General features: G+C 39.5%; 1 long non-coding RNA gene across 1 annotated transcript in view; it reads right to left on the bottom strand.

The window, feature by feature from the left end:
- Positions 1-5,551, bottom strand: part of LOC123022777 — a 7,791-nt gene extending 2,240 nt beyond the window's left edge. The window contains exons 1-4 of the long non-coding RNA XR_006414576.1: positions 5,315-5,551; positions 4,063-4,168; positions 3,809-3,886; positions 3,068-3,218 (exon numbers count right to left, since the gene is read on the bottom strand). This is a non-coding gene — a long non-coding RNA (uncharacterized LOC123022777). The remainder of the gene's footprint in view (positions 1-3,067; positions 3,219-3,808; positions 3,887-4,062; positions 4,169-5,314) is intronic.
- Between the last annotated feature and the right edge of the window lie 452 nt (positions 5,552-6,003).

The following is a 6,003-nucleotide window of genomic DNA, read 5'->3' as shown; positions in this document are numbered from 1 at the left end:
ATGAAGGTAATGCTGTTCAAATATCCACTGATCCTAAAAAAAAATGTGTCTGATCAACTAACAGATAACGGATCCATGGAAAGCTTCCTGATAATCACAGGCACATTCCCCATCACTTCCCCATGGGCTTCGTTAAAAGATGGGTTGCCATTTGAAAACACACACCAACCTGTGATTAACAGCTCTCACCTGTGCCGGGGGGGGGGCAGAGCAGGGCATGCCGAGCGCGTGCCGGCCAGGTGGTGCCACGTGGTGCAGGTGGCCGGCAGCGTCCCAGGCATCGGGCACACACACATTTGCTCTATAAGACGCACAGACATTTCCCCTTACTTTTGAGGGGAGGAAAAGTGCATCTTATAGAGTGAAAAATACGGTATGTTAGTATGTGTAAGCAATTTCATTTTACCCCCTTCCAGAAAGCAGTGGATCATTCTATTTGCCACAGAAGCTTCCATGCAGTTGCATTTGACTGCTTTATTCCCAGAGTACTGCAAAGTTCAAATGTAATGAAGTATGCTTATCTCCTCCATGATACTCACACAAGAGGATTTGAAAAAGACTTTACCCTTTATGGCACTGATTATTCTTCCAATGTGCCGTAGAAGATTGAAAAGATTAAGATTCCACAGCTCATCATAATTTTCCATGTTATCAAAGCTGGTCTCACCCTTGCACAAAATGATCATTTGGATAGCACACATGGCTTCCACAAAATATAAATATAAAGCCTCTCTATCACTTGACATCCCAATTTCCTGAATATGATACATATTTCCTTACTCAGTCCCATGAGGGAACCAGGGAATTTCAGCTTCTGGACTCTACACTAGCCTGTCAGAAGACTCAAATTACAGTGAACATGGATGCATTTCTACACAAAGGAAAATGGAGGGAAGGATGAATAAGATTTTTATGAAGAACACTTGCCCCATACCTTATAAGGGAATGAGGGTTGACATGTGAATCATCAGAATCAGAACTCAAACATTTAATGCAATTTATATGCATGGAAGGAAATGTATTTTTAAAAATTTTCTCTAATACATACTTCCCATGTTTGTTATAATTTGAAGCAACACACAACACAAGTGATTGGCTTTTGCATGAATCACCTGATGTCTAGCATTCAAAACTATATCAAAATGGAAAAGGTAAAAACAAAAACAGAATTAATGCTAGGGTCCTATGCATACTTACACGGGAGTAAGTATACAGTAGGATGTACAACTACAAAAACATCTCAGAGGCATCCTGCCACTAACAATCAGAAAGAACAGTGCAGCAATTCCAACCTTTTTCCAGGGTTTTCTATGATAAGGGAAAAGACCGTGGGAAAATGTAGGTTTATGGGCGGCAGATGACATTGTCTGCCCTCACCCCACCCTGCTGTATTCAGTTAATGAGTCAGGGTGAGGGCGCTATAAAGGCCTCATATGGAATTATGATAAGCGAATGGTGAAGCAACCTCATTTAGAGGCAGGTTGTTTCCATTGCTGCATGGTCCTACATTTTTCAGTAAAAATCCACTAATGTTTTAAATTTACAAAACAAGATTTCTTAAGGCATGACTAATTTGTCCTGAATCTGCACTCTTAATTAAAATCATTAGCAGCCTGATGGATTTCACCAGCAACCAGCAAGTATTAGGTGATCCATCAGAAATTGGGCCATGTTCTAGTTTTGGAGCTGGAACTACTTTCTAATGATCCCTGACCTGGTGAGCACAAGGCTGAAGTCAGATCAAGAACATTACGAGGCATATGTCACACTTTTATCAATAATGTCACATCATGTGTGAAAAAGCATATTGACAGCATGAAAAGATCTCATACCATTATCAGGGATGAGAATGGAGAGCAGGCCAACTACTCACACATTGCTTGCCTTGAATGTAGAAATGTTTGAATCCACATTCAAAACTGCAGTTCTGTGCTCCCTTGTTAGTAACTGACATGTTCACAACTAGCAATTTGCAATTGATTCTCGCTGTAATAGTGATAGAACAAAAAGAGAGAGCTTGAAAATTGTCTACTTTTTTTTCTTTTTTTGCTCTCCCATGCTCAAATACCTTGAGTTTTTCCATGCCAATGGCATTTGGCAATTATAATCACACAGTAAAATACCTAAGGTTAATGAGTAACCTCAAAAGGAAGTTACTTCACATAATGACAGCAATTTCTCTGAACTAAATGTTAATAATAAGGCCTGTAATACGGTAAGAAGGAAATGGTGGCAATTGGCAAATGGAACTCCGTTGCCTAGTAACAAGTCCTTAAGGTATGAGCTTGCTCTTTTTCTTTATTTCTTTTTTTAAGAGCAGCAAGGAAAACATTTCCAGCCTGAGCTGATCATGGAAGGTACACACTTTATAACACATTTTGCTCCTGAGCAAGCAAAGAATTAGGAGAAATTGCTTTAGTGTTATTAGCTATTATTTCAACACTAAACATAAAGTTAAAAAACCATAAATATATAGAGTAAGACCATCTTATTACCAGTATCACCTAGTATTATGACACTTAGCCATAAGAATGCTCCATTGGCATCTATGTGGTAACTAGTCTATGAGACTTACTTCTGGGGTAATGAGTGTACTGTTAGCATTTGACAATCAGCAAAGAGAGGCAAAAAGAAAATGCAAAAATGTCACTACAAGCCACTTTCAGTGCAGCACGTTTGTGCTAGTAGCATTAAACAATGGAACATGATGCAAAGACCTAGACTGCACCCTTTTTAGACAGAAAGCAGAGGGGCTGTACAATCACCAGCACTTCAGCAAGGATTCAGGAGGCTGCCTCACTGATTCAGACAGACATAATGCCCTGCAGCCATGACAAGTGTATGCTAAAAGTGAAGCCACACCTTCCAAAGAACTGAGAGCTTTTAACCCTGCCAGCTACCTGCTAGTGACAAAGTGTTTTGAGTCCCCCATATAGTCGGAAAACTCATACAAAGGAAGACTTCACAATATTTCCCTTCTTAATGAAGTCATTCTGCTAAACCCTGAGTTAGAACATCAGGTACAGATAAACGCAGCATAAATTGTCCATGCACAAAGCCAACTCACCAAAGATGAAGCATCATTCAGAAGGGTGGTGAGAACTTTTTATTTTTTTAACAGAAACACAGACCGATCCCATTCTGTAGAGTGCTACAAGAGCATTTTGGACAGCTCTCTGAAAATGTTGATCAGGTGCACAGCTGCTGTGAAAAGGAGACTCCAGGGGGAAAAAATGAACATTAAACTGCCAAGGTCATACACCTTATACGAATCTATGGTGCATCCACACTTCGAATATTGCATATAGTTCTGGTCACTACATCCAAAAAGGAGACATTGTAGAGTTGAAAAGAGTGCAGAAAAAGTCAGCTAAAATGATAACTGATCACAGGGCTAGAACAACTCTCCTATGAGGAATGTTACATCTGGGACAGCTTATCTTAGAGAACATAGGAGCCAGGAGAAGCATGACTGAGGTGCACATGTGGTGAAAATGGGTAGGGAGACATTCTTCCTTCTATCCCATAATATTAGAACCTGGTGTCATTTCATGAAGCTTATTCAGGACATATTGAAGTTAGTACTTCTTCATGCAATGCATAGTTAAACTATGGGATTGGCTTCCATGAGATATAATCAAGGTCACCGGTCAGATGGCTTTAAAAGGGAATTAGGCAAATTCATGGAGGAGAAGGGTATCAGTGGCTACTTGTTCTGAAAGCTCTATGCTACTCCCAGTATCAGAGCCCATATGCCTATGACACCAGCTGCAGGGTAACATAGAAGGAGCAGTGTTCTTGCACTCACCTCCGGCTTACGGGTTTCCTGTAGGTCAGTGATTGGCCATAAAGTGAACAGAATACTGGACTAGATGGGCCAGTGTATCTAGAAACAAATAAGTAGATAAATCCTTTTCGTTTAAGATAAAACCTTGGAAATACCACTGTGATAATCAAGCTGTATTCATTGGTAAGTATGCATAAAATTAAAACCTGCCATCTCAAGTCTATGGCTCCTGAGGGACTTTCAGATGCCATGATTTAGTAGACTTCCTTTCTCACCTGCAGGTAGAGGAGAAGGGCAGTCCTCACAGGGTTCTTCATTGCAGGCACAGAAACCTCTGCTGCTTTTGTTGCTCTGACAGTGATGCTCCAGTGGGGGAGGGTTCTGAGAACATGATGATGAAAAATTGGTGAAGACACTGGATCCATTGGATCTAAAGTTCTGCTATTTTGTCCTGTGCAGTAGTCTGAAACTGGCATACCTGTTCTCTTTCTAATCCTTCTCCCCAGCTTTCAGCCTAGGTTTAGTGATTCCTCCAGCTCAGGTTTTTCTTTCCTAGCCACCTTTAGAGTTCTCTAAAGTATACAATCGTATGCATACTTCTTTTAGTGAACACAGTGGGGCTTAGTGATGACCCACCCATGAAGCAATTAATGAAGGTTGTTTGTGAATTTTTGGCATTTTCAGCTTTGTGTTCCAAATATGCTTCAGTGTTAGCATAATGCTTGCAAATGCAGCATTTGTTAGACTCTAAGTTTTGACATGCTGTTTTTACAGCATTGCAGTCTTTTCTGCTATTGGAAGTATGCATTGAAGGTAATCAGTCATACTGACTTACAATCCATCTTTATAAATACTTATCAGTAAATAGATCTGATACACAGGGCCGGAAGGGAAGGAAACGTCCTATTTTGCCAAAACAATGGACTGTTGCCTTAGCATCTGTATCTGAAATACTGTAGCTCTGTAGGTATGTCTTGTTTAGCAAGAATTCTTGTGTTTACTGGATGGCACAACATCACTTCAAAAAGGGCTTGTCTGTCATCTAACTGCTCATGGTGTGATACTGCCAGTACTTTTCTTAATCATGCATTTTGGCAATCTCCAGTAGTTGCCCTTTTAGGGGGAAGAGGTTATTTTGAATAAGCTATGAACACTTAAATATTTACTGCTATTCTTTAAATCACCTACTTCTTTCCTGGAGGTTTACACACTGACAACATAAATGGATCCTCTATACTCTTTTAAAATGAAATGACCCAACTTTTTAGCTGCTAACTTTAAAAAGGTGTTTAGATCCTTTGAACATTTTGGTAGCTCTGTGATATCCTTTTAAAAACTAGAAAGTGTGCACTAGAACTCTGCACAATATTATATGCACAATATTATATTACAATAAGTGACAATCCCAACAAAGTTTTTAAAATGGTTTATTATTTATTTTATTTTAAAATATTGTATTTCTATCCTACCATTCCTTGCAAGAAGCCCATTTTGTCATTTTACTTGCGATTTCTCACAAAGAATTACCCTTTTTACAGATGCACGCTGAGTTGTCATTTTTAGCAAGCTGCTATTGTAGAGTTACACTGCAGGAAGAGTGGATAGTTCTCATGCATGTGTTTACAGGGAGTGGTTCAGTGAAAAAGGGTTCAAATATCATACAACCACAGGATGTTCATTGTTCTGAAACCAAAACAATACAATACTTCTTAGTTAAAAGTACCCCAGATTCATCAAAAGCATCTAGATCAATTTCCATTGCTACCTTCACAGGAACCCAAATTTGTAACTGGCACTTCTTCCTGTGATATGCAAGAAGCTTCCCCGTGTAATCATCACACTGAGGTAACTTCACTGAGTGAACTCATGCTAGCTCCAGAATTAGAGACATTGAGCCTAAGGATGGTGCAAGTGTAAATACAGTTTATGCACAGAACTGCAAATTTAAAAGTCTTAAGTAAGTACAGGTGTTTTGTGGTTGCTACTTGCTGATCTGGCAGCAGTTGTGAGTCATTTGATCAGAAAGCCCATCTGCAAAGATCTAAAAGATAAATGCTTTGATTGTCTGGCCTTTATATTTGTCTGGCTCCTCTTCACTCATTCTTGTAAACTGACAAAGCCTCCAAGTAGTAAGAGAAACCTATCCAAGCCATGCTGTTTCACAGATGTGTATATGCTGAGCTAGCTCAATGTGTAGCTGATAGTTTGATTAACTG

The sequence above is a fragment of the Varanus komodoensis genome, unplaced genomic scaffold (genome assembly GCF_004798865.1).
Source record: "Varanus komodoensis strain SLA01 unplaced genomic scaffold, ASM479886v1 scaffold2, whole genome shotgun sequence".
NCBI classification, from domain to species: Eukaryota; Metazoa; Chordata; class Lepidosauria; order Squamata; family Varanidae; genus Varanus; species Varanus komodoensis.
This window is presented reverse-complemented; position numbering and strand designations above follow the sequence as displayed.